We start from the raw sequence: 21,703 nt of genomic DNA, 5'->3' as shown, positions 1-21,703 counted from the left end.
TACAGTAAGCTCATATAGAAAGAAAGGAAATTACCAAAGGCAAGTGGAAGTAGTTGCTTCTAGACTGCTACCACTTTTCTAAATTATTGAATCTCTCTCCTTTCAAATGATAGTATACTATTCTTACCAATTGACAAAATAGAAATATATCCATTCATATTTTAAATAGATTTTATACCTTAAAAAACTAATATCAGCTAAATACATGTATCCCCTATGGTCCAGTAAATCCACCCTTAGAAATAGACCCATCAGAAAGGAGTGCTCAAGTCCAGTGAAAGACTTGTAAACTATGTGCAAGACAGTTTTATTGTAATAGCCTAAAACGGGAAACCTAACTGACCATCGACAGTAGATTTGGTAAATTATATGTGGCATATTCATCCAATGGCATACCACAGAACAACAACAAAAATACACAGCAAGACAGTAAAATAGGTGAAATTAATCTATGCCTGGTTAGGAGCCCAGTGATACTTTTGGGGAGTTGGAAATTTTCTATGTGGGGTAGCAATTGTTAGAGAAGTGTGTATGTGTGTATATATATGTAAAAATTTGAGTGTGCGATTAAGATTGGCTACCATTAACTTAAAAAAAAAATCATTTAAAAGCAAAACCAATACAAAGATATATGTAAAAAGCCAGAAAAAGGCTAATTTGTTGACTCACTAAATTAACTTCTGGAAGTTAATACTAGATAAGTTGATTTTTTTTAAAGCTGTATTGGGCTGGGCGCAGTGGCTCATGCCTGTAATCCTAGCACTTTGGGAAGCCAAGGCAAGAGGATCACCTAAGGTTGGGAGTTCAAGATCAGCCTCGCCCACATGGTGAAACACCATCTCCACTAAAATACAAAAATTAGCCAGGTATGATGACAGGTGCCTGTAATCCCAGCTACTCGGGAGGCTGAGACGGGAGAATCACTTGAACTCGGGAGACAGAGATTGCAGTGAGCCGAGATCGCACCACTGCACTCCAGCCTGGGTGGCTGAGCAAAACTCTGTCTCAAAAATAAATAAATAAATAAATACGTAAATACATAAATAAGTAAATAAGCTGCATTGATGTTGGTGAAGCTGCAGAGAAAAGGAAATGCTTCTACACTATTGGTGGGAATGTAAATTAGTTCAGTCACTGTGGAAGGCAGTTTGCAGATTTCTCAAAGCACTAAAAATAGAACTCTCATTTGACCTGGCAATTCTGTTACTAGGTATGTACTCAAAGGAAAATAAATGATTTTACTAAAAAGACAAATGCATTTGTATGTTCATCGCAGCTCTATTCACAGTTTGCATATTTCTCAAAGCAGTAAAAATAGAACTACTAGACCTGGCAATTCCATTACTAGGTATGTACTCAAAGGAAAATAAATGATTTTACCAAAAAGACAAATGCATTTGTATGTTCATCGTAGCTGTATTCACAATAGCAAAGACATGGCATCAACCTTGGCACCCATCAATGGTGGATTAGATAAAGAAAAGATGGTATATATATATATACACACACACACACACACACACCATGGAATACTATGCAGTCATTTAAAAAATTGAAAAATCATGTTCTTTGCAGCACCATGGATGCAACTGGAGGCCATTATCCTAAGCAAATTAACACAAAAACAGAAAACCAATTATTGCACGTTCTCACTTATAAGTGGGAGCAAAATCTTGGGTAGACATGGACATACAGTTAGAAACAGTAGACTCCGGGAACTCCAAAAGGTGCGAGGGAGAGAAGGGAGCAAGAGATGAAAAACTTCCTGTTGGGTATTATTGCCACTATCTGAGTGATGGCATCAGTAGAAGCCCAAACTTTAGCATCATCCAATATACCCTTGTAATAAACCTGCACATGTGGTCTCTGAATCAAAAATAAAAGTGGAAATTTTAAAAATAAAATAAAGGTAAAAAATTTAAAATGCTGTATTAATAAACATTCTCAACCTGTACAAAAATTTTAAAAAGGGTTAGGTAGGTTGTATTATTTCTGTTTAATGAACATTTAATTTGATATTAAGAAGATAATGCTAAATATTACTCTAATAAGGAAAAAAATAATTCAATAATCAATGTAAAAATCCATATACATATTACTCATAGTGAATAAAAAACATACACCTGCCAACAAACACACACATATAAGAAACTGGACAGGGCCAGGCGCAGTGGCTCACACCTGTAATCTCAGCATTTTGGAAGGCCAAGGCAGGTGGATCATGAGGTCAAGAGATCAAGACCATCCTGGCCAACATGGTGAAACCCCGGGTCTACTAAAAATACAAAAATTAGCTGGGTGTGGTGACGCGCACCTGTAGTCCCAGCTACTCGGGAGTTTGAGGCAGAAGAATTGCTTGATCCCGGGAGGTGGAGGTTGCAGTGCACCAAGATTGCCCCACTGCACTCCAGCCTGGGCAACAGAGCAAGACTCTGTCTCAAAAAAAACAAAAAAGAAACTGGGCAGAAAGTTTCAAAGAAGGAAGTATGTGTGTGCTGGATAGTGATTTGATTTTCATTTTAAAAACTCTTTAAATGTTCTGTTTCTGCTTTTATAATTAAGAATAGTCATAAATGGCCAGGCGTGGTGGCTCACGCCTGTAATCCCAGCACTTTGGGAGGCCGAGGCAGGCGGATCACGAGGTCAGGAGATGGAGACCACCCTGGCAAACACAGTGAAACCCCGTCTCCACTAAAAATACAAAAAAATTAGTCGGGCATGGTGGTGGGCGCCTGTAGTCCCAGCTAGTCAGGAGGCTGAGGCAGGAGAATGGCAGGAACCCAGAAGGCAGAGCTTGCGGTGAGCGAGATTGCGTCACCACACTCCAGCCTGGGCAACAGAGTGAGACTCCATATCAAAAAATAAAAAAAGAATAGTCATAAATAAATTGAAAGTTATGAGAGCTAACTAATGTAAAATGTTATTAAGGGCAGAGTTAAGCCAAAAGAAGAGAGATTATACTTTCAGATAAGGTGAATGACAGGGAAGACATGGAGGGAGAAAAAAGTATAAAATTATGGAAAAGGGAAAAAAATTCCTGGCCAAAACTATTTCAAATGGATGTATATTTGGGTATAAGTTTATGGACTAGGAGAAGGTCAAGGAAGAAAGACCGAGTGCTGAAAGAAGGCATTAAGGCAGCTGAATCTCACAGAGGAAGATATAATGTGGCAGTTAAGTCCAGGAGAATATCATCTCTGCTCCTAACTGGTTGTGTAACACCAATCTGTAAAATCGGAATGATAATAATATAGTCATCAGCTTGTTATGAGGACTAAATGAACTAATGCTGATAAAGCATTTAGAGCAATGCCTGCAAATATTAAATGCTCAATAAATATTAGATAATGTAGCAAGGAAATAAAAGTTTTCAGAGAACATAAGGAGGAAAGATTAATTTCACTGGATTATTTCCTAAATTTAGCCTTTTTAAAAAAAATCTTAAAATATATAGCCTTATCAAGGTTAATATATTTACTTTGATAATGATTTTCCTCACCACTCAGAAATTTGACATTCATTTTACATAGTATCCACTGAGGCCTGATTCACACAATTGCAGCTTTGCAGAAATCCAACATGAAGCAGTAGCTGAACAAGCACTGGCCTGATCATATAAACAATGGTACTTATTTCCATGTGAGCCTCAAAGCTAATTTAACACTTAGAACTTAGTGGATATCATAATGGCTAGAAAACAGATAAATTACTCTGGGGAAAATATTAGCTTTTGGTTCAGTATTCAACAAAGCTATTATTACTTCAGTAATAGTCTGTCATCTGGACCTAGAAAATCGACACTGTACAGGTAAAATACTTTCCTATTTCCCCACCCCTCACAGCGTGGTAAAATATATGGAACAGTCACTAGGAGCTTGTATTGGTCAGTGATCTCAGTTTCCTTCTCTGGAATTTATTCTGTTGTTATGCTTCCCCTAAAGTTATTTTGCTACTGTTTTCTCAGAGTAGAACATAACAGCATAATGAACAGGTAAGTAACTTCCTCCCTCTACCCTCCAACTGGCGCACACACACATAGAAACAAAGGAAAAAAAGAGTCGTTTCCAAGGTCTGCATCATCAACCATATAAAGAAGAAAAGCATGCCCTGTCGCTCAAGGCAATCTCCACGTGCACCATGCACGTGGAGAGATGAGATGGTGTATCCCAGTACGGGCCTCTACCAGCAGCAGCAGCAGCACCTGCAAACTTGCTACAAATGCAGGTGCTCGGCACCATCCTAGCCCTACTGAGTCCTGGGGTGAAGCCGAAAAATCTTCAGAGTTACTAGCTTTCCGCTGATTCTGATGCCCACTCAAGTTTGTGAACCACTTGCATGTGCAATTTCCGTATAAACTGCCTTACGTAAATCTTAAAAGTTGTGGAAAGTCTAGCAGCACTGTCAACTCTCCAGTGTAAACTAACCCCTGTCAACCTTATTTATCTTCAAACATAATTAAGATAGAGATGATAGATTTTTCATAAATGCAAGAACATATTTTTCCCATAAATCTATTTAAAAGTCATTGAAAATAAAAAGCTGGTATATCTAATCTAAAAAACCAATTCAAAGTTAAATTGTCACAAAATTGAATAAAAAGTCATCCTAGACGATAAAAGAATGGTGCAGATTAAACTTTCTTTAAATAACCTTTAGACCTGGACTGACCAATTAGGTTGGTGCAGATTAAACTTCCTTTAAATAACCGTTAGACCTGGACTGACCAATTCGGTAGCCACTGGCCACATGTGATCACAGAGCTCTGAACTGTGACTAGGTGAAGTGAGATATGCTGCAAGTGTAAAATGCACAGATTTCCAAGCCCTACTATGAGAAAAGAACAGAAAAGATCTTATTAATAATTTTGTTTGCTTTGTTTTTTCTCATTAATAATTTGTCCTTTTATATTGGTTATACATTGAAGTGATTATATTTTTAATATATTCAGTTAAATAAAATAGATTATTAAAGTGACTTTCCTTTGTTTCTACTTACCTGCAATGTGGCTGTAAGAGAACTAAAAGTACACATGAGGCTGAATTATACTTTTATTGTCCAGTACTGCTTTAGAATCCTCAACTAGCATTTCTTAGTAATCATCATGTCTTAATCCAAACAAAAATAATTATGTCATGTCATATACATATTCAGGTTATATGTAAAGAATGAGTCAGAGTCATTTTGTTTGTTTGTTTTGCTTCATTAAATACTCAGTATCCTAATTTCCTTTCTCCTCTTGCTCCCTGGTCTTCTGTGACAATATCCTCTCAACCTTCTGCTGCTGACAGACCTCCCAGTCAGCTGGGTCTATTCAGTTATCTCCAATCATCAATAAATATGAAAAAAGACACCTGTACAAATCAGAGGAAACTCACAGAAACTGAGAACTAAAGGATAAAATATATTCATGTGATGTTTGCGGATGGGAGGTCGGGGAAGGGTTTGGAAGGAATATTGAACAAAGTGATGAAGGCCCTGAGATAAAAAAAAGAAAAAAAAAAGAAAAAGCTTGACTAATTTAAGGAGAATAAAGAAAACTCAGATGTGACTAAAACTTGGGGGGGTCAAAGAGAGTTGCAAGAGGTAAGATCTCTCTTACCTCTCTTGGCCTCTGGCTGAGGCCAGAACATCAGATGCCTCATAGGCCACAACAGAGAGTCTGGACTTTATTCCTAGCACAATGAGAACCAATCAGATGATTTTAAGCAAGAAGACAACGTATTCTTATTTACGTTTTAATGCTCCCTTGAAGGGAGCAACGTGGTTACTGAGAAAGCAGTTCGTAGACTTACAGCAGTGGTCCGGGTACACAATTGGCTCAGACAACATAGTAGTTATAGAGGTAAAGATAAGTGGAAAACGTGAGGCCCATTTGAAGGTAACATTGGCAGATCTCTAATTTACTGATGAATTAGATAAGATGTGTAAGGAGAAGACAGAAATTAAGAAGACTCCTGGCTTTTGATTTAAGCAAAAAAAATTGGGAGTTCTTTTTTTTTAACCTAGTTCTGATATCATAAGAGGAAATTAAAAATAGTAGAGAAAAAATATTTCAGTTGATTAAGCAACTGCCAAGTACCAGAAATGGTGCTGAGTGTTGTCTTATATATCTTGTTCAATTGAAGATTCTCAGGAATCCTACGGAAGTAAGTGGTGGTATCCCAGATGAGAGATGTGCAAACTAAGGCACAAAGAAGTTACACAGCTAGGACCTGATAAATTTCTCTAAATGAACAAACTACTGTTCCTAATATATTTATTGCAAGATCGCTAAAGCCGTAACACAACTAATCACTCACTGTTTTAAAACAGACTCACGGGAGTGAGCATACTCTTCCAAACATCCATGAGCTGAAATTACACTGTAAGTGACACTGAAGTGTTTGTGGGCGTGAATCATGGAGCTTGTACTGCAATAAGAGTTGTTAGCATTTGACCTGAGAAACCCTGAAATCACCTGTTGAATGCATAACTTCAAATACAGAAACTGCCCTTTGTATCTTAAAGGCTTATGTGTATTTATCTCTTTCAAACAGACAGAGGGGATGCCACCATAGATAGAGTACCTCGGAATGGGTCTAACATCTTGAAACTTTTGCTCCGCATGAAGGGCGCTTTGCTGTGTTTTTCTTTCTGTTGATTCAAGAGAAGTACCTAGTGCAGTAGCCTCTGGATTATTCTTTGTGTAAATTCAACGTTTCTTACTGAAACTCACCATTTATAAATTAAGGTGATACATGAATGCCTGTATGAGGACCTGAACCGAGCAGAGTACAAAAGCCTCAAAGAAATACTTAAACTGTTTCTCCCAAATGCAAACACAGTATCTGCCTTGCTTTGGAGTTCAGCTTACTTTGGCACTGTTGTTTAACTTCTGATAGTCTCAGGGACACAAACATGCATGCCCACAGAACTTCCCTCTGCTGTTATTTAATCAAAACACTATCGTTTACTCAAAGGCGATGATGGGAAAATAGTGGTTTGTACATAAGTAGCAGACAAAAATAAATTTTTAAAACACAAGAAACTTATCACAGGCGGGCACAGTGGCTCATGCCTGAAATCACAGCACTTCGGGAGGCCGAGGCGGGCAGATCACCTGAGATCAGGAATTCGAGACCAGCCTGACCAACATGGAGAAACCCTGTCTCTACTAAAAATACAAAATTAGCCAGGCACGGTGGCTCATGCCTGTAATGCCACCTACTCGGGAGGCTGAGGCAAGAGAATCGCTTCAACCGGGTAGGTAGGGGTTGCGGGGAGCTGAGATCGCGCCATTGCACTCCAGCCTGGGCAACAAGAGCGAAACTCCATCTCAAACAAAACAAAACCAACCAACCAAACAAACAAACAAAAAAACAAAAACAAAAAGAGAGAGAGACAGAGAGAGAGAGATTTATCGCTAGGTTATTCATGAAAGATTCTTCTTTCTATATATTCAGTGACTGCAGATATCATCCTCAAGTCACATCAGTTTTGCCGTTTGTCCTAGCCAGAAGGACTTGTCAAAGGGGGAATATGCTAAGGCCAACAACAAGGAAAGTGTGGATGAGGATGAGTGTTAAGAGAGAGGAAAGCTTTCTACAAGTAAACAAATGGTTTTGATTCTAGATGTTTGAACCCTGTTGACTTAATTGATAGTCGAAAACAAATATATGCATAGACTGTAAAGAAGATTTAAAACATCCAAGCTTCTAATGAGACAAAACCATTTTATGGCTGCTCTGTTATTATTGGCCGAACTATGTGTCCCTCCCCAAATCATATGTTAAAATCTTAACCCCCAGTGGTACCTCAGAAAGAAATAAGTAAGGTAAGATGAAGAAGTCATGTTGGTGGGCCCTGATACAATATGACTGGTGTCCTTATAAAAGGGGATCAGGACACAGACAGACACCAATCTAGGGGCAGCCATATGAGGACATCAGGAGGAAGCAGCCACCTGCAAGCCAAGGAGAAGGGCTTCAGAACACACCAAGCCTGCTGAAACCTTGATCTTAAATTTCTAGCCTCCAGAACTGAGAAAAGATAAATTTCTGTTATTTAAGCCACCCAGTATGTGGAATTATGTTATGGTGGCTCTAGCAAACTAACACTCCTACCTAAAATATATATTATATTCCTTCTTTTTCTTCATTTAGGAAAAAATGTATTGTTTAAATAAGGTCTGTGTATTTTTCCTATAACTGTAAAAAACTATTTTTTAAAAGGTGATATGCAATCTCTTTGTTATATATATTTTTATAGAAGTGAATTTATATTATTCTAGGTTACATTAATTTCCCACATTTTTGTCCCATTTTCTTCTTTTATCAAAATAATCTTCAGCAGTTTTGATGGCTCTTCTAATTTTGCTTTTTCTTTGCTTTAAATTTACAAATTGTTCAAGGAATAATACTTAAGTGTAAGAATGGCACTAATGATAGATAACGGAAAATACAGCAAATGATTAAGAGTGGTTAAGTTCTTTTATTTAATTCAATTAAACTTAGGATGAAGCATTTCATATATTTACAATCTAAATGCACATGTGTATTTACACGTGTTAATATTCTGATGTATGTTATTAATGCATATAAATAATATATACACACAGATATACACATATGTGTGTGAATGTGTATTGAATATATATAGGTCAGGCGCGGTGGCTCACACCTGTAATCCCAGCACTTTAGGAGGCCAAGTGGGGCGGATCACAAGGTCGAGATCGAGACCATCTCTTGGTCTCGCCAACATGGTGAAACCCAGTCTCTACTAAAAATACAACAATTAGCTGGGCATGGTGGTGCACGCCTATAGTCCCAGCTACTCGGGAAGCTGAGATAGGAGAATCTTTTGAACCCAGGAAGTGGAGGTTGCAATGAGCCAAGATCGTGCCATTGCACTCCAGCCTGGCAACAGAGCAAGACTCTGTCTCAAAAACTAATAATAATAATATATATACAAAGATATACATATATTATGTGTGAATGTGTATTTAATATATATATATGTTATATATGTGTGTGTGTGTTTGTGTTTCTATGTATGTATGTATATTAGTATCCTGGAATAAGTGATTTGTATATTACAACACCTACCATAGTCCAATTTCAGTGAAACTTGTAGTTATTTTCCCAACTAATTTGCCAGTTCCTAAATTCCAAGGATTTTATTTTTTTTAAGTCACTTGAGCCACAACATGTTTTGCAAATAAAACCCATTCAAAAACTCTTGCCTAATTGAATTGTAACCCTTTTTAACAAAGGATACATTTTTATCATAGCTACTTCTTTCAAAGAAATGTTAGCTCAATTTTACAAACAAAATGTCAGATTTTGAACTCATTTATAAGAAAAAATACGTGTTTTATGTACTAGAAAACCACAATGTTATCCAAAATTGTTTTGGGCTTAAATCATAAAACTACATGTTATTCAGGCACACTATTTATTCTCCATTACAACTCGAGTAATGTAAGGCAGCTTGAGGATATAAATTCAAAATATTCTCTACTTACACAACAATTACTTTGCAAGTTATAAAAGTTTTAACATTCTGGGAATCTATGCATAAATAGAAGAAAAATATGACCATTAAAATTCATAAGCCATGTGGTAATAGAGAGTAATTCAATATGTGTTACATGTGCTAGGTACAAATATACCCAAGTTTCCTATTTAATACACCCATAATGAGGATAGTTTCAGGTAGCAGGATTCTTTGTCTAGAAAGTAAGTGACCAACTAAATTAAGAAAGAAAGAAAAATTAGCTTCTGAAACATCTCATGTCTTTTAAATTGTAAGCCTCACTTCCCAAGAAGTTTTACTAAGTAGTTACCCATCAAGAAACTTTCTAAACAATACTTATTTGTGATTTTTGAAGAGAAGACAGTAAGGCATACACATTTATAATTAACTATGTATTCAGAATTTATCTGGGAAAAACTAGATAAAAATTAATACCATAGGCACCAGGTTCTATTTGATCAAACATGTGACTATTACAATGTTTATTCCTGATTTCATAAATTAGTTTCAATTAAAATATCATGTTCAGGGTTTCACAAAATCTATTCTAACATGTCTCAGAAGTCAATCTGCCATATCGTTTATTTACACATGAAATATCAGTTAAATTACTTTCACCTAATTGATGCTCAAATTGAATTCAGTGAAATCATTCATATGCTTCATAAAAATAATTGACAGAACACAGAGAAGGAGAAAAATAAAATTACCTTATTTCATTTTTAGCTTTAGAAGATACTATAAAAACTGAGATGAGATTAATAGCATAAGACCTTATTAGTATGAAAGTTATTATCAGAAGAAATTGGGCTCTGGAGACAAATGGCCTTGGTTCCTGTTTAATGCTTATACTGGTTGTTTAGTCTCACAGGGTATTCATAACATCTCCTTGACTCAGTTTCCTCAGCAGCATAGTGGTGATAACAACAGCTTATACCTTATAGAGTTATTGAAAGAATTAAACAATTTAATATATGTGAAGCACTTACTGTCTAGCATATATAAACTGAATAAATGTTAACTCCCTGTAATCCCAGCTGTTCGGAAGGCTGAGGCAGGAGGATGGCTTGTGGCCAGGAGTTTGAGGCTACAGTGAGCTATGATCACACCACTGCACTTCAGCCTGGGTGACCCTCATCTATAAAAAATAAAAATAAGAGAATGTTGACTAGTCACTGACTAGTCACAGCAGTCTGTGTGTGTGTGCGCGCGCGCACGCACACTTGCACGCGCATGCACATGCTCGTATGTGTGTGTACCAAACCTACAGAAATCAGAATAAATATATAGAAATATTAATATAGAGAAGAGTCAAGATAGCAAGCAATCACAACATTTATTAAGTACATCCACCTTTTGCCAGACTCTATGCTGAGCACTTTAAATGCCATCTTATTTATGTCTCACAATGTACAGTAAAGTGGGTAGGCAGAGCTCCAGGAAGTTTGCTAACATGCTCACATGCTCAAAGCTGCAGGCTTGAATCAAGTGTATTTAACTCCAAAACCTGCATGTGTTTTTCATCATCCCAAACAAATTAAGTAATATGAATGTAAACAGAATGATTTTGCAAATTTATTTTGAAAGAAATTCAGGCCTTCTAGGTTTATCTGTGAGAAAATGGCAGATCCCATGTGAAGTCTACATAGACATGCTGTACAATACATGAGTAGTCCTTAAACTGATTTTGAAATGATCACACAAAAGATATACAAATAACATACAGTAATGTGTATTAGCATATTAAACATAATTACTTTTAAAATCATTTTTACCTTCTTTATACGGGTACACCATTTTAATATGGCGAAGCCACACACCTGCAAGTAGACTTCAATTTCTCTGGGTTATAAGCCACTGTTACTTTACCATAAAAAGAATCTATAGGAGTTAAAAATGGGTGAAAATTTTGAAAACACAGCAAATCAGGACATTTCAAAACTTCAATGTAAGTTCAAAAACTGAAGAAAAAAATGAAAACTTCCAAATCATAAGCCTGTTCAGCAGGTAATTTTCATTCAAGTTTCTGAAGTTGATCTGAGGTTCAAATTGCATGTCAGCGGTATGGAGAAAAAAGTCAGGGCAGAGCCCTGAGCAAGACAATGAAATCAGAATATACTGAACAAAAGGACTGCGTTTGAAAAAGTAAGTTCTTTGAATTCCCATGAGAAACTAAAAATAAAAATCATGAAATTAAAAATAAAGACTAGAACTTGATCACATGATTTTTTCTTAACAAATTGACCCATATAATTTTACTTTATCTAGAGTCCGGTTACAAATAAAAGACAACTAAAAAATAATTCGCAGAATCTAAAATATCTTCTGAGATTTTGAAATTTTTGTGAACCGTTCTGTAATATCTGTGAATTGTCATTTTAAAGTACAGCTATACACCCTAACCTTTATCAGAACCTATTGTACCACCTGCCAGAGCTCAGCAGGACACTGTCTCCTGCCCTATTGGGAAAGTGCCCTTCTGAGCCCTTGTAGACCAATCCAGTTGTCATTCTTTCCTCACACCCCATTAAATTTACACATGCATGACCTCCCCCCACGCCCCCCCACACACACATGCACGCACTGGTTGAAAAGGCATTGGCTTAAACTCCAAAAACCTATATTTGATATTGACTTCACATGGCTCCAAGTCTCTGTGCCTTCACATAGTTGTCACAAGACTAAAGTAAACTAATGCAGGGGAAACACTATAGACTGTGTATATAAAAAATATATAAACTGTAACACTCAATTCTTAGTATAACTATTGTTGTTGTATTGTTGTTGTAGTAGAATTCGTGCTCACAAAAGAGTCTAAATTCCATAGCATGACACAAATAGGTCTTTATATTTAGGCTAATCTTTATTTTTGAAAACTCATTTTCTATCACCTTTTTCTATTTTACTGCATATTGAGGCCTCGTAAATCCAATTTTTTATTTTTTTATTTGTACAGGTTATTCCCATTTATGATTATAATATCCTTTACCCTTTTTCTGTTGATCAAATCCTATCCATTGTACAAGAATAAATTCATGTGGGGAGAAAATATTTTCAAAACCCATATCTTAAAAAGGACTGATATCTATAATATATATAGAACTCTTCTAACTTGATAATGAAAAAAAACAAACAATTCAGTTTTAAAAGAAGGGGACTGCACAGGATTTGAATAAAACTTCACCAAAGATAATCATTTATGTTACATAAGTTCGTGAAAAGATGTTCAGAATCATTAGTCATTAGGGAAATACAAATCAAAATCACAATGAAATATCTCATACCTTTTAGAATGTCTAAAATTAGAAGACTGATCATACCAAGTGTTGGTTAGGATGTAAAGAAACTGGAATTCTCAAGCCCTACTGGTGGAAATGTAAAATCGGACAACCACTCTGGAAACCGGTTTGATAACTCTTTGCCTTTGACCCAACCATTCTATTCCTAGGTAATCATATAAGACAAATGTAAGTGTATACACCAAGACTGGATACAAGAAAGTTCGTAGCAGTGTTATTTGTAATAGTCAAAACTTGGAAACAACCCAAATGTTCATCAAGTGAACAAATAAACAAATTGCAGAATATCTCTACAACATTATGCTATTTAGCAAAAAATATTTTTAAAAAGAACTATTCATACATGCAAGCGTATAAATACATCTCAGAATAATTACACTGGGTGAAATATGCCAGACACAAAATAACACTGCATGACCCCGTGGATATAAAATTCTAGAAAATGCAAACGAATTTACAGGGGAGGAGGGGATGGCAAGGACCAGGAGAAAGAGTGTATAAAAGATCTTTAAAAAGCCTTTGGAGGTGTTGGCTATATTCACTATCTTTACTGTGGTGATTTCATGGGTATACGCATATATCAAAACTTCTCAAATTGTACACTTTAAATATATGCAGTTTATGGTATGTCAATAATATCGCATAAATCCAAGGGTTTTTTTCTCCCCCAAAGGAATAAACTCCTGATGCACACAATAAGATGAATGAATCTCAAAATAATTATGCTAAGTTAAAAAAAAAAAAGACATAAAAGGGTACATACTATATGACTCCATTTATATATTATCCTGGAAAAGGCAACATTAATGACAGAAATCAGATCTGTGGTTGCCTGGGGTGTAGTGGAAGGGAAAAATGACAAAAGGGCACAGGGAGTTTGAGGGAGATGGGCGCAGAAATATTCTTTATCTTCATTGTGGTAATGGTTACAAAACTACATACCTTTTTCAAAACTCACTGAAATACATGCATTAAAAGGGATTTTACTGATGGCAAATTATATCGCAATAAATCTGACTTAAAAATAAAGATTTTACATTTAATCACTTAATTAACCTACTCCAGGAAAAGTGAGTGGGCTTTTTACTAGGTTTGAATAATAGTTCCCCAGGACTCAACAATTATACTTAGCATGTTGAATAATAAATTTTTAATTTTTTTTTTTTTTTAAATTTTTTGAGACAAAGTCTCTCTTCGCCACCCAGGCTGGAGTGTAATGGCACAATCTCAGCTTACTGCAATCCCACCTCATAGGTTCAAGCAATTCTCCTGCCTCAGCCTCCCAAGTAGCTGAAATTACAGGCGCCCGCCACCCTGCCCACTCTAATTTTTTTGTGGGGTTTCACCATGTTGGCCAAACTGGTTTCAAACTCCTGACCTCAAGTGATCCACCTGCCTCAGTCTCCCAAAGTGCTAGGATTACAGGCATGAGCCACCACACTCAGCCAATAATTTTTTTTAATAGATATCCCTAGTCAGACAGGAGAATCTTAGGAAAGGGTTGTTTCTAAGTCATTGCTGAGAAATATAGAAATGTAAGTCAGTTTCAATCTCTCTCACCCCTTCATCTTACATATTCTGTAATCGTTCAATTCAGTTTAAATACCTTTGAAACCTACAGATTCTCATCTTTTCTCATCTTCATTGCCACTGGACAATTGCTTACAAGTTCTTACTAATCCTCTCCCCTCCCCTCCCCTCCCCTCCTGTCCCCTCCCCCTCCCCTCCCCTGCTCTCTCCTGTCCTCCTCTCCTCTCCCTTTCTTTCTGTCTTTAATCTATTTTCCAAAATGCTGCCAGTCAATCTTTAAAAAAAAAAAGAAAATCTTAACTCAACCTGCTTAAAGATTTTGATGGCTTCCCAGTGCCTAGCAGACATCGTCCAATCCTTGTTACTACATTCAATATTGTTAGAATCTGGCCCAATGTTCCTTCCCCACTTCATGTCTTGCCACTATTCCTACTCCAAGTGCAATCTCCTCTGCCCCAAATACTTTTCTAATTCTTCTCTACTCAGCAAGTTCTCATCAGAAGTCATTAACACTTCCCTGATATATCTCCAGGCTACTCAAGCTAAAAGTATCCTTTTTTGCTTCTGTTTTCCATGGTATTATACTAATTATAATTATTTATTATCCCAATATAATAGTGTCACCTTATGTTTGTCTTCAAGGTAGATTATTACTGTTTGTGGGTAGAGACATTGCTTTACTTATATTTGTATTCCAGGTACTGTGTACAGACCCTATAACTTAATTTCTGCTAAAGTAATGTGTATTAACTTTATTTGAAACCTATAACTATGATGTCTGAAATAAGAAAATGCAAAAAAAAAAAAAAATTTTGAAACACAGTCCATAATCTTCAGTCAGCCAAGAGCGTAAGCAACGCACAAGACAGTGCTTAAGCCCAAGGGAGCAAAGATTCAAAATATTTAAAACATTAAATTGTCAGGTCCAGTTGATATCATACTTTTAAATGATATCCTACTATTAAATAATGATACTTTTAAATTAGATGGGGAAAAACTGTCTAGATTTCTTGTCAACTTTTTGTTATCCTTTATAAATATGATTCTTCTCTACTGAAATAGAGTGTACGGAGTGTCAAACATTCAACAGATAAAATGCTTGATTTAAATAATGCAAGAATTTATCCACATGTACTTTGAGAGTAAGAACTATTTTCTCATTTCATAGCTATTTAATCTGAAGAAACATTAAATGACTTGCTCTGGGATACACAACTGACAAGGGGCAGAACTGAGATCTGCACACAGGTGGGAATGACTCCAAAGCCAATGTTCCAGCCATTGAACTATACGTGGTGTGATTTTTCTCTACACTGCTTAGCTGTATGCTCCAAGAAATTAGAGACTCTCTTTCTTATTCATCAATACATCTCCAAGGCCTATTAGAGGGTTTGGACAGGTTTCCAGGGGTCCACAATTTTCTGAAGTTATAAGTACTTTGTGTATATAAATATAATAATCTCTAGAGAGAAGATCAATAAAAACAAGTGACACCTATTAAGAACTTACAACAAGTCAAGCAGTGCTTTAGATGCATTATCTCACTCTATCATAAGAACAGCAACACAGAACACATACCTGGTACTCAATGTGCCAGGCACTGTTCTAAATGTTTCCCATGGATTAGCATATATAATTACCCTACCAATTCTATGACACAGGTATTATAATTGCAAACATTTCAAAAATGAGGAAATTGGACCTCAAAGAGGATAAGTTGCTGAAGCTCCCCCTCCCTTCGCATTTAGTGAAAAACTGGGCTGGGATGTAAACCTTGCCATCTGACCACAAGGCCTGCCCTTGTGACTTATACACCACAGAACTTCCCATGAAGCTGGTCATCCTCAAAGACCTTCATGTTCTTCAAAATGTTGAGTGTTACACAAAGAGAAAAAAATGAACTCCCTATTTGATTTCCAGGAAACCATCTTGATAAAAATGAAAGCTTTTCAGGGGAACATCAGATGTTATCAGCTAATTCTATCATGTAAATAGCATACTCTATCAACACATTTTAAAATATAAGGTAGGGAAGAACAGGCAATAAGGCAGATCTGTTATTTAAGGTCTACCCATAATGAGTGGGTAAAATAGTATTGAGTTACAAAGATACATATGGAAACAAATAGCTCTGTATAGCTCCTACAAATTATCCAACAGCAGGAAGGGTGCTGATACCTCTTACAGATATTTTGTGGCCTAGAAAAGTGTCTTCCCCAGGGAATATTTAGCCAAAAGCAAAGAGACATGGCTTGGCTTGTGGGTAGTGTCAAGGTTTCAACCCTTCCTCTGCTCAGTTAGGCACCTCTGTGCAGTGAGCAACTCAATGAGAACGTGGAGCAGCCATGGTTCTGTTCACGACCTAGAGTCGACGTGCCTGCGTTTGAATCCGCAACTCTATCCCGTGTAAACGTGTAACCTTAGTCAAGTTATTTCATTTATCTCTGGTTCACTTTTCCCATCTGTAAAGTAGGAAGACTGTTCATATGAATGGCATAAGATTGTTATAAGAATCTAAAAAGCAAAAAGCATATACATTGCCTACAATAGTACCTAGTGCATATTAAGTATTCCATAAGAATTACCTTATCTATATATGTGTATGTGTGTATATGTGTGTGTGTGTGTGTGTTCTTTAAAACATAAGAATAAGAGTAAGCCATATTTGCAGAGTTCCTTATGTCTGTATATGAGTGTCAGGACTGACACCAATAGGTATAAATACCTTTGAGGAGGGTGGAGAGAAGTAATCACAAGGCTGCGTTTGTTTCAACAACATACCCAGTTGTTTCATTTGCATGGATAACTTTTTAAAGGATCCAGAGTGATAAGACCTCATTTAAAATCATACTTTTGTCCTAGGGGTGTGAATCTTCTCTTAGGAAGGGGGCAAACATGTAGGTACAAACCACAAAATTACAACTGCAACCTGTGGACCATGTTTGCAATCTAGAAATGCTCACTTATCATGTGTCAGTATCTCCAGCCATTCAGTAAATGGATAGTTAGCAACAAATGCAGTAGATTCTTTTACAAGCTCAGAATAAGGTGGTATATTCAAGTGTATTTAATTCCATTCCCATTTTATTATATTTTTAAAGCGAAATTCCCAAAATCCCCAAGTCAGATGTTCTGGGACTGGTTTATACAATTCCCAACAATGAGGAATCAATTTTTCAACAATAGATTGACAACATTCTAAATAAGTCATTATTATCAAGTGTTGGCAAGCATGGTACGATAAATATACTGTGGGTGTTTAGAAAGGCTCTTGGCAATATCTATCAAACATCTCCCTGGTGCCAGCAATTCTCTTCTCAGAATAAATATTCAACAGTATCCATGCAAAGATAATGCACGTAGATATTCACATCATTGTTTGTAATACTTAGAATTGAAAAATCCAAGTGAATATTCTGAGGGACATTGGCTGGTTACCTTAGGTAGACACATTTAAAAAAAAATCTGTATATATTGATAGATAAGCATTTGAAAAATATTAAAGAAAAATGAATTTCAGAATACTAGTATGATATGAACCATTATTCAAATTTTAAAACAATAAAAGAAAAATTTCTGTGTTATACACATGGAGATTAGAGAAATACAAACCCAAACATCAACAGAAGTTACATATACATGGAGGAGGGGGGCTGTTTTTATGTTTTACTACAATTTTGATGTTGTTTTATGAGAAAATATTACCTTCAGAATTCATAGAAAAAACAAGAATTTAAAATAAATAAAAACAGGTCGGTTGTGGCGGCTCACGCCTACAATCCCAGCACTTTGGGAGGCCAAGGCGAGTAGATCACGAGGTCAGGAGTTCAAGACCAGCCTGGCCAACATGGTGAAACCCCATCTTTACTAAAAATACAAAAATTAGCCGGGCATGGTGGTGGGTGTCTGTAATCCCAGCTACTCTGGAGGCTGAACCGGGGAGGCAGAGGTTGCAGTGAGCTGAGATTGTGCCACTACACTCTAGCCTGGGTGACAGAGCAAGACTTCATCTTGGAAAAAACAAAAACAAAAAACAAGGCACTCAAAAACAAATACTTATTATTTGCATAAGGAGTATGTTTTTTTAAAATCTTAGCAATCCCTAAAATAAATTTGCGCTATCCCATATGCCTATAATCGTGATTAAAGAATGCAATATTTGTGAGATCTTAATAAACACACTTTAGTAAAAGGGTTGAACCTTCATAAAGCATGTTGGAAAAATGTCCTTATTTGCACGTCCATAACTGGAGCTCAGGAGAAATGGGAAGACAAACAGCTCTCAATTTTCCACTCCATTTTGAAAAGTGAAAAATGAGCAGTTTACCAACACTCACCACCACCTCCCTCTCCTTGCCACACCTTCAAATGATACCAGGAAAGAGCCCAACACTACTTGTTCACCTACTTCAACCACACAGCAGATCAGGTGGCCTGAATGAGAGTGTCCACAGGACATGAAAAGAGAGGGAGTGGTGGTGAGGAGGTGGGGACAGGAGGACTCCTATGGAAAAACGGTGACAGCTAGACAGGAAGAACAGTTTAAGGACAAATAACCGCCTCTAAAGGGAGAAGAGAAACCTGTAAAATGAACGAGAAAGCAGAAGAAACTAACAAAAACAAAACCAGGAAATGGTGCTCTCAATGAGTATTTAGTTTCCAGGACGTCCCATTCACTTTTGAGCTTCTGGATTCTGTATTCTCTTGCCCTTGCCCGCAAGTGAAAACTCATGCTGATTGTTTTGCTTGTTGGAGCAGTGCTTTGACTCAGTTCAGAGCAAGATTTATAAGCACAGATCATCAGGTATGAAGCACATATATTCCATTCTAAGATCTTATCACGTGCTGGCTTATTTCAGTTAGACACAGAACGGTTATTGCTTAACTGGCACGTTGTTAACTAAGCTTCCAAAGGACATGTCATCCCAAAGTTAGCTAGGAAGGTCTCAATATTATATTTAAAGTATCCCCCAACGGCATCACCGGCAGATGCCGACTCCCAAAATTTGTCCATGAGAGACGGATGGAAGCTGAGACTTGAGCGAAGGCCATGCAAGGGGTGATGCTGCAGGACCAAGCACCTCCCCACAGACCTCCAGGGTCCATGAACATCCATTTGTCCTGGACTTGCCTCAGGCCACAGAAGTACTTACACGGAAGACCCCCTAGAGACCTGGGAATCACATGACCCGCTACAGCCACCAAAGCTTTCTTTGCACCCAAACAAATACAAATACAGCTCTCTCTATCTCTATTTCTCTCCTCCCTTCTCTCTTTCTTTCTTTTCTAAGGTGAAGGACTGGCATCTTTCACTTCCCCGCTCCCCCTACTCCCTGCTGCCCCACCTCCAGCGCCTTCTTCCCTCCAGCGCCTTCTTCCCTCCAGCGCAGCCTGGGCGAGGCCTTGGGGCATCTGCTTTCCACACCGACCGGCCTAGGGGTCCTAGGGCTCAGCCCCTCCTTCGGCCGCCCGAGGGGAATCGAGGCTCCTCCCGCCCGGCAGCAGCCGGGGCGGTGCGCTGCGGCCAGCCCGGGCCCCGGGCGGCGGCGGAGAAACTTACCTGCGCGGGCCGCTCCCGGAGCTCCCGAGTCGCAGTCAGCCGCGCGGCCGCCGCCGCATCTCCTGGCATCAGGTCCCCCACCCACCCCGCCGCGCTGTCCCGCGCCGCACTTTTCCCAGACTGGGAAGTTTGCTGAAAGCCTGGAGGTGGGAAGTGGGGGTGGGGCTGAGGGGACTTGGGAGAGGAAGCTTAAGGATTTTGTTGTTGTTTGTTTGTTTGTTTGTTTTTCCCGATCTCTAGCAAATATTTTAGACCATATGCTGGGAGAATATTAGCTTTGCTCAATGGCGACAGGGCAGCGGCCTGACTCTCACAGTCCGATCGATTTACTAAACAAACTGAAACGTGGGTGGGGACGTTAAACAGTAACCAGTAGACTCAATGAAAACTGAAAGCAGCGAGGCCGCCACCGCCTCGGCGCGCGCATTTCCCTGTTCCCAAGGCCCCAGGGCGACTGGCGGTCGGGCCAGCAAGTCTCAAAGCCCGGTCTCCCGAGACCGCAGTGGCTCTCTCGGGCCTTCGCGGGGCCCAGGCGGTGACTGCCGCCGCCACTGCCGGAATCTCCACCATCCGGGCGAGGCGCCCCGCGCTGCACCGCTCTGGACTGGAGCGGATCGCTCTCCGCCTCCTACACCCTGGGGAGCCCCCGAGGGTCCGCGCCTGGAGCCCGAGGCCAGGGCATCCTTCACTCGACTCGTGCTAAGTCCCCTCCCCCGCCCCGGGTCACGCCTCGTCTTGGGCGATGTCAACCCTGGCTTGTGGAAGTGCTTTTGGACGCGCGGTAGCAGGGGGAAGCCTGCTGACCCTAGAATGCCGATTTCATCCTGAGCTCATGAGGTCCAGAAACGGCTGGAAGTATCTTTAAAGGGAATTAAATGGGTTCCTAGGGGCAGCTCTGAAGCCACACCACTAGGGGAAGCCCCCACCGTTTCTTCAAACTGCACGTTGGGCCTCTGGGGTTATATTCTACCATGACGCTCCTGACCACCTAGCTCGGCAAGAGTTCTGGGAAGAGGAGGGGGAATGGTTTTCCGTTCCCATCCGTGCCAGCTACCTGTGGTTTTAGTCTTTAAGTACCTCTTTACATATGTATTTGATGGAAAACTTCCCTTTCTCCCTCCCATACCCTTTAGCTTTGGACTTGCATAAGTGGGGCTCAGACCCATCCCAGATGCGCTGATCTTCTTGGTCAGGCATTTGTTCACAAGCAATACAGCCAGGGAGCCGGCTTTTAAAAACATCTCAACAATTTAACTTCGTGGTTTCAGGAATGAGTGACTTCAGGTCAAACAAGTAATTATCATCATGAGATAAATAGTTACTTAATCCGTAAGATTTTTCTTTTCCTACCAGAGGGTTGGCTGATATTTTAAGGCTGTAATAACAATCCCAGGGAGATCAAAGAGCTAGGTGTTTCTTCTTTTTCTTTTTAGATCGGATTTACTAAACTTTCTCAGTTTCCTCCTTCCGAATATCTTGCTGAAAGGTTCTTTGAAAAACAAGTTGTTGGCTGTTTTAGAAATGAGGACAAAGGGGAGAGATCATATACTATTTTTCTATAAATCGACCTTTTTGAACAAAACACATTCTTTGGTTGCTTGTTGCCCACGCGGTTTGCAAACTGTGTCAAAAAAGTGGCCTCTGTTCATATCGCTCATGGGAAACCATCCAGACACGGGAGAGGCAGAAGAGTTACAATTAACGGGTTATATTTATTATGCAAATCTTTCATAGGTGTGTTGTTTACAGATCACCTGTGGACATTCTCTTTAAAAATATTTCCAGATACTTGGAGAATGAA

General features: G+C 38.5%; 1 protein-coding gene across 4 annotated transcripts in view; it reads right to left on the bottom strand.

Annotated features, from left to right (window-relative positions):
* The window catches only part of HNF4G (hepatocyte nuclear factor 4 gamma), a 156,949-nt gene extending 136,735 nt beyond the window's left edge, over positions 1-20,214 (bottom strand). For 2 of the 4 annotated variants that reach the window (XM_005563576.5, XM_005563579.5), the window contains exon 1: positions 19,903-20,214. The gene's annotated coding sequence lies outside the window, so the exon portion shown is untranslated. The remainder of the gene's footprint in view (positions 1-19,902) is intronic. The other 2 variants (XM_074000024.1, XM_074000026.1) reach the window with 1 other exon arrangement.
* Positions 20,215-21,703: the final 1,489 nt, after the last annotated feature.

Source organism: Macaca fascicularis, chromosome 8 (genome assembly GCF_037993035.2).
Source record: "Macaca fascicularis isolate 582-1 chromosome 8, T2T-MFA8v1.1".
Classification (NCBI taxonomy): domain Eukaryota; kingdom Metazoa; phylum Chordata; class Mammalia; order Primates; family Cercopithecidae; genus Macaca; species Macaca fascicularis.
The sequence above is the reverse complement of the archived record's forward strand: the minus strand, read 5'-3'. Positions and strand labels throughout refer to the sequence as shown.